Below are 6,000 nucleotides of genomic sequence, written 5' to 3'. Positions count from 1 at the left end.
TTAGTATAGCTGGTTCTTTCCTGGTCCTGCAGGTACTTTAAAGCTTGACTAAGTGCATACAGCTTATAAATTTGAATAGACTTTTATTAAACACTTAGACTTTATTTTTCTAGTAACTTCTTTATTAATTACTGAACACCTGTTGCATTCTTTTTCCCTTAATCATTCCTGAAGAGGGTTTCTCCCAAGTTTGGCCGGACGTTTATAATTAGTTAAATCTAAACATGTGTGCTTTCTTTTTAGATTTGGATCTCTTGTTAAGAAACTTGCCACGTTAGGTGAATTATCAGTAGTTAATGTTAAACCATCCTTTTTAACAGAATAGCCTTATACACATGTAATACTTTTCTGGTGGTACATTTTAATATAAGTGACTTTAAAGAATTAAAAGTTCTTTTCTGGTGGATATTTTCACTTTAACATTGGCCTGACCACAATAAATGCTAGTGGATATATCAGCTGAAAGATTATCTACTACTTACTTAGGAAACTTAGCTGCGGGGATGCCTAGCTGCTTGGAGCCACGGCTGAGGCCCCGTATTACTTGGCCCCGGCAAAAGTAAGGTAGATGTTCCGTAATGTAGTCTGCTCGGGGCATAGGTTGCGGCCTGGCGCGCGTGTCCTGCATAGCCGCCGTCAATATGATGCCGCGACCCTGGACCAGCCGCGGGGCAGGAACATGAGCTTTGCCTGCCGCGGGGGCGCATTATAGGCTGGACGACACCGACAACATGTTGCGGCAGATCCTTGATGTTGCTAGCCCGGCAAAAACCACCTGGTGAATTAGGAACTTGGAGTCCTTTCAGAGAGGGGGACTTAGGCTGGGCCTGATAGGAAGGGTTGGGGGTATTAGGTGGGGGACTAGGGGTATTAGGTGGTGGATGATCTAGGGGATCCTGTGTGCTGTTTTCTTTGCCAGATCCCCTGAGCCCCTTCCTTCACTGTCTTTACAGTAGGGGCAGGTGCATAAGGGAAAAGGAAGGACAGGTCTTTGCTTCCAACAAAGAGCATAGTCCAGTTCTTCTTGAGAAACTGGGCTTTTATTATTTATATGTTGAATTAAAAGTTGACATAGCATCCCCTCAGTCGACCCAAACTTTGGCCAGAAGATTGAGGGATTGAGGATAGGTCTTTGAGTCCAAATAGAACAGCAATATTTTATCATTTGTTGCCTTTTCTTATGGTCTTTCATTATCTTCCCAACATTTTAGCATGAGATCTAGGGGCTATCAGGTGGCATATTTTTGTTACTATTCTTATCTTTTTTCATGGGATCTAGGGGGCCTTCAGGTGGTATATCTCTGTCACTATTCTTATCCTTTTTGCTTGTAATATTTCCCATATTGGGTCTTGGCTAGCCGCAATCCCTCATATTAGGAATTTCTTGCCTAGTGGGGGCTTGCTGTGGCTCAACCCCTCATATTAGGGATTTCTTACCTATTTGGGGGGTTCCTTGTGGCTCAACCCCTCATATTAGGGGATCTCTTGCCTATCCTTCACTGGAAGCTTTACTAAGGCTCAATTCTAACATATTAGAAATGTCTTGCCTATCCTTTAGCCCCACCTGCTGGATGCTCCTTGCATCCTTCTTTCACTTCATCGGCTCTGGCCAGGAACTTCCCTCAAGGGAATATTTCAGGTCCCTCTCAGCATTAATGGCAGGTCAGTATAAACCCCTGACAGGACTCCCTAAGCTGTATGAGGTGACCATGGAACCAGAGATTGGACTCACTCTGCACAGTAGTGCTTGTTACCATTCACACACTTTCATCCTCCAGAATGCCCTGACACCCACCCCGACCACCAAGGAAGTACTTTGTTGCCCCTGCAACGTTTCCTACCTTGGTCTGTGCACAGTTTACCTGGTCACTGTGGAATTGCAAGCCTCTCCTCCCCGCGTTGCTGAGAGTCCAGGTTTATTCATCACAATGGGTGGCTCTTGATCTCCCATCCCTGAGGCCACTGCAACAGGGCAGTGGAATGCATCTCCCCTGGGTAGGGTGACCAAAGACCCCTTCCCAAAGATGAATGGGGATCCTGGACGAGCCCCTAGAATTGCTGGATATAAAAATGCTCTAGGAATAAATGCTCGGTGCCGCAAAGTGAAACCAGCACTCAGACAAAAGTTGTCTCAGCAAGGCAATTTACTTCTGCAGAAGGGTGCCACTCACGTCAATCAAGATCGCAAGAGCACACCAATGGAGAGCAGCAGGTTTTATTCCTGACACATAGTCCCTACTTCTGGGCCACTCCCCCATGAGCTGGGGCTGGACCGCATAATCTGAGCTGACCCAATTGGCTACTTGCAAATATTTTTCTAAATACAGAAGAGAAGGGGGATGTGAGGTACAGTGGTGGAGCGTGTGAGACGTGCAGTTTTGGGGCAACAATGAGTACAGGTAACCAAGGGAACAGATGTGAGGTATTGATTAGAGCTGAGGGGAAGGGGGTAGGCTGCTTATAGTAACTAGGGGCAAGGAAGAACAAGAAAGGTGAGTTTGAAAACAAAGGACAAGGAATTTAGCAGGCTAAATCTTTGAAGAGAAACTCAGAAATTCATTGTATCTTACAGAGAAATACAGAAAATAGAATTTAATAGAAAGCAAGAAAGGGAAAAAATGAAAGCATAAACAAGGATTGTGATATTGTGATTTATAATAAGAAATATATATTTGGTTTTCACCCCATCCTGTTTCTTGACACACAGCTCCAAAAACCCTTGCAATCTCTGAAGTAGTGTCTTTTTCTACGGTAAAGTTAATGGATGGGGGGTTTGGTTGCCAGGCAAGCCAACTACGTGATTAGAGGGTTGGGACTTTCAGCCTCACCTTCCCCACCTCCAGAGAGATGAGAGGGGATGAGGGTTGAGTTGATTACCAATGGCCAACGACATAATTAATCATGCCTACTTAATGAGGCCCTCACAAAAACCCAAAAGGACGGGGTTTGGAGAGCTTCAAAATTGCTGAACAAGTGGAGGTTCCTGGAGTGTGGTGCGCCTGGAGAGGGCATGGAAGCTCTCTACCCCTTCCCACATACCATTGCCCTGTGTATCTCTTCCATCTGGCTGTTCATTTGTATATTTTTAAATATCCTTTTAGGAAATGGGTAAATGTAAGTGAAGTGTTACCTTCTGTTCCGGGGGCAACCCCAGCAAATTAAACCCAAAAAGACGGTCATGGGAACCCCCAGTTTATAGCCAATTGGTCACTGATTGGCACCTGAAATGGCACTGTATGGGATGAAGCCTTTAACCTGTGGGACCTGACATTATGTCCTGGTAGATCATGTCAGAACTGAACTGAATTACAGACACCCAACTGGTGTCTGCTGAAGAACTGCTTGGTGTGGGGAGAAATCACCCTCCCACATTTTGGTCACAGAATTGTTCTGTGTTGTATATGTGTAGTAACAGAAAAAGCTGTTTGTTTTCCTACATCAAACAAGGATAGGCCAGGCTCAGTGACTCACGCCTGTAATCCTAGCACTTTGGGAGGCCAAGGTGGGTGGATGACCTGAGGTGAGGAGTTCAAGACCAGCCTGGCCAACATGGCAACACCCCGTCTCTACTAAAAATACAAAAATTAGCCAGGCGTGGTGGCAGGCAACTATAATCCCAGCTACTTGGGAGGCTGAGGCAGGAGAATCACTTGAACCTGGGGGATGGAGGCTGCAGTAAGCCAAGATCAGGCCACTTCACTCCAGCCTGGGCAAAAGAGCAAAACACCATCTCAAAAAAAAAAAAAAAAAAAACAAGAATAAAGAGCACAAAATAAGACAAGTAAATGAAAACGTATCAGTAATCACAACAAAGGTAAATAGATTAAGCTCACCAATTAAAAGAAAAAGAGTCTCAGATTGAAGAAATTAAAATATCTGAACATAGGCTATTGACACATCTAAAACACACAGGGGGAAAAAATTCAAAGGAAAAGGATGGGAAAAAAAAACAAGCAAATATTAACCAAAAGAAATAACACTTGTATTTTGAGATAGTATAATGGTATTCTGAGACAATTATTTTAGTATCAGACAAAATATACTTTTAAGAAAAAAAATCCTTATTATGGACAAAAAAAGTTACAACATGAGGATAAAAATCATTCATTAGAAAAACAACCTTAATATAATTTTTTTCCTTTTTACATTTTATAAAACTTATGAACATGTAAAAGAAAAAAAAAGTACAATGAACACCTAAAAATCAACAACTTAGGTAGAAGAATGCACCTTTTTCCAGATGTGTGAAGTATTTTGGAGTGAAATGTTATAATGTGTGAAACTTACTTTGAAACAGTTCAACCACAATTATAAAAAACAAAACATAGATAAATCAGGAAGATATTATGACAAACTGTTAACAATGGATGACTCGCATTATCACCTCAACACATAAAAATAGCTCCATAATTTCATCTCATGCTCATTCTATAAATTTCCCCATTGTCACCAAAAATATAATTTATAGCACCTATTTTTTCATAGCAATATCCAAGGATCATCTGTTGCATTCTATTGTTATATCTTTTATAAGGAAGAAAAATCGCAGATTATTTTCTTCTCATTACATGTAGATTTTTTAATTTCCTATGACAAAATAATAGCAAATTAACTCTAGTAAAATATAAAAAGAATAATACAAACCTTTTGTACCAAGTTGGGTTTTTTCCAGGAATGCAAAATTGGCGTAACATCAATCAATGCAATTCACCGTATTAACAGAGTAAAGAAGAAAACAATGCAAACTGACAGTAACATGGAATAGGAATCAAAAGCCCATTATAACCAGATGCCTCAGAGTGCAATAAGTCTACAACACAAGCAAAAACAAAAACAAGACAAAAGCCACATAATTATTTACAGAGAAATAGATAGCAATTTGGTTTTGAATTTTGCCAAAGGATGAGTCACCTCTAGGCTAGACCTTACTTTTTTTGTTTTTTTTTTTGAGATGGAGTTTTGCTTTTGTTGCCCAGGCTGGAGTGCAATGGTGTGATCTCAGCTCACTGCAACTTCCACCTCCCAGGTTCAAGCGATTCTCCTGCCTCAGCCTCCTGAATAGCTGGGATTACAGGTACCCGCCACCACACCCTGCTAATTTTTTGTATTTTTAAGTAGAGACAGGGTTTCACCATGTTGGTCAGGCTGGTCTTGAACTCCTGACCTCAGGTGATCCACCCACCTCGGCCTCCCAAAGTGCTAGGATTACAGGCGTGAGCCACCACACCCAGCCACTTTCTTTATATTACAATTAACAAACAAGTTTGGGGACACCAAAAGACAGTGACTGATCAAAAAGTCATTCTACTAGTACCTTTATTCTCTGTTTTAAAGACAATATTTTGCATTTCCCTGATGGAAGGAGGTATTATGACCCTTCTATTACCTTTTACCTACCCTGGGAATGAGGGAATATGGAGACATCCAATCACTGGGAATGTAAAATGGCACAAACACTTTGGGGAAAGATCATTTGGAAAAGGTGCATTTCTTAATGCAATTATCCTATGATCCAGTAATTTGACCCCTAGATATTTATCCAAAAGACATGAAAGCTTAAATTCACAGGAAGGCTTCTATTAGAATGTTCATATCAGCTTTATTCATGATAGCCAAACATTAGAAATAGCCCAGGTGTTCATCAATAGGAGAATGGATATACAAACTATGTCAGATTCATACAACGAAACACAACTCAGCAATAAATTACTGACACATGAAACAATGTGAATGAATACCAAAAACTGATGAGTGAAAGCTGCCAGACATGATAATACATGTTTTATGATAGCATTTACGTGAAATTCTAAAATAGGCAAAACAAATCTACAGCGGAAAATTTTGCCTTGTGGGAAGAGAGGTGAGAATTGACTAGGAAGAGTATGAGGGGCCTTTTCGGTGTAACGGTAATGGTCTATATCTATAGGAGTCTGAGTAGCAAGTCAATGCATTTGTCAAAACTCAGCTAGTGCATACTTAAAATTTGTGCTTTTTACTTTT

This window comes from Pan troglodytes, chromosome 6 (assembly GCF_028858775.2).
Source record: "Pan troglodytes isolate AG18354 chromosome 6, NHGRI_mPanTro3-v2.0_pri, whole genome shotgun sequence".
Taxonomy (NCBI): domain Eukaryota; kingdom Metazoa; phylum Chordata; class Mammalia; order Primates; family Hominidae; genus Pan; species Pan troglodytes.
The sequence above is the reverse complement of the archived record's forward strand: the minus strand, read 5'-3'. Positions refer to the sequence as shown.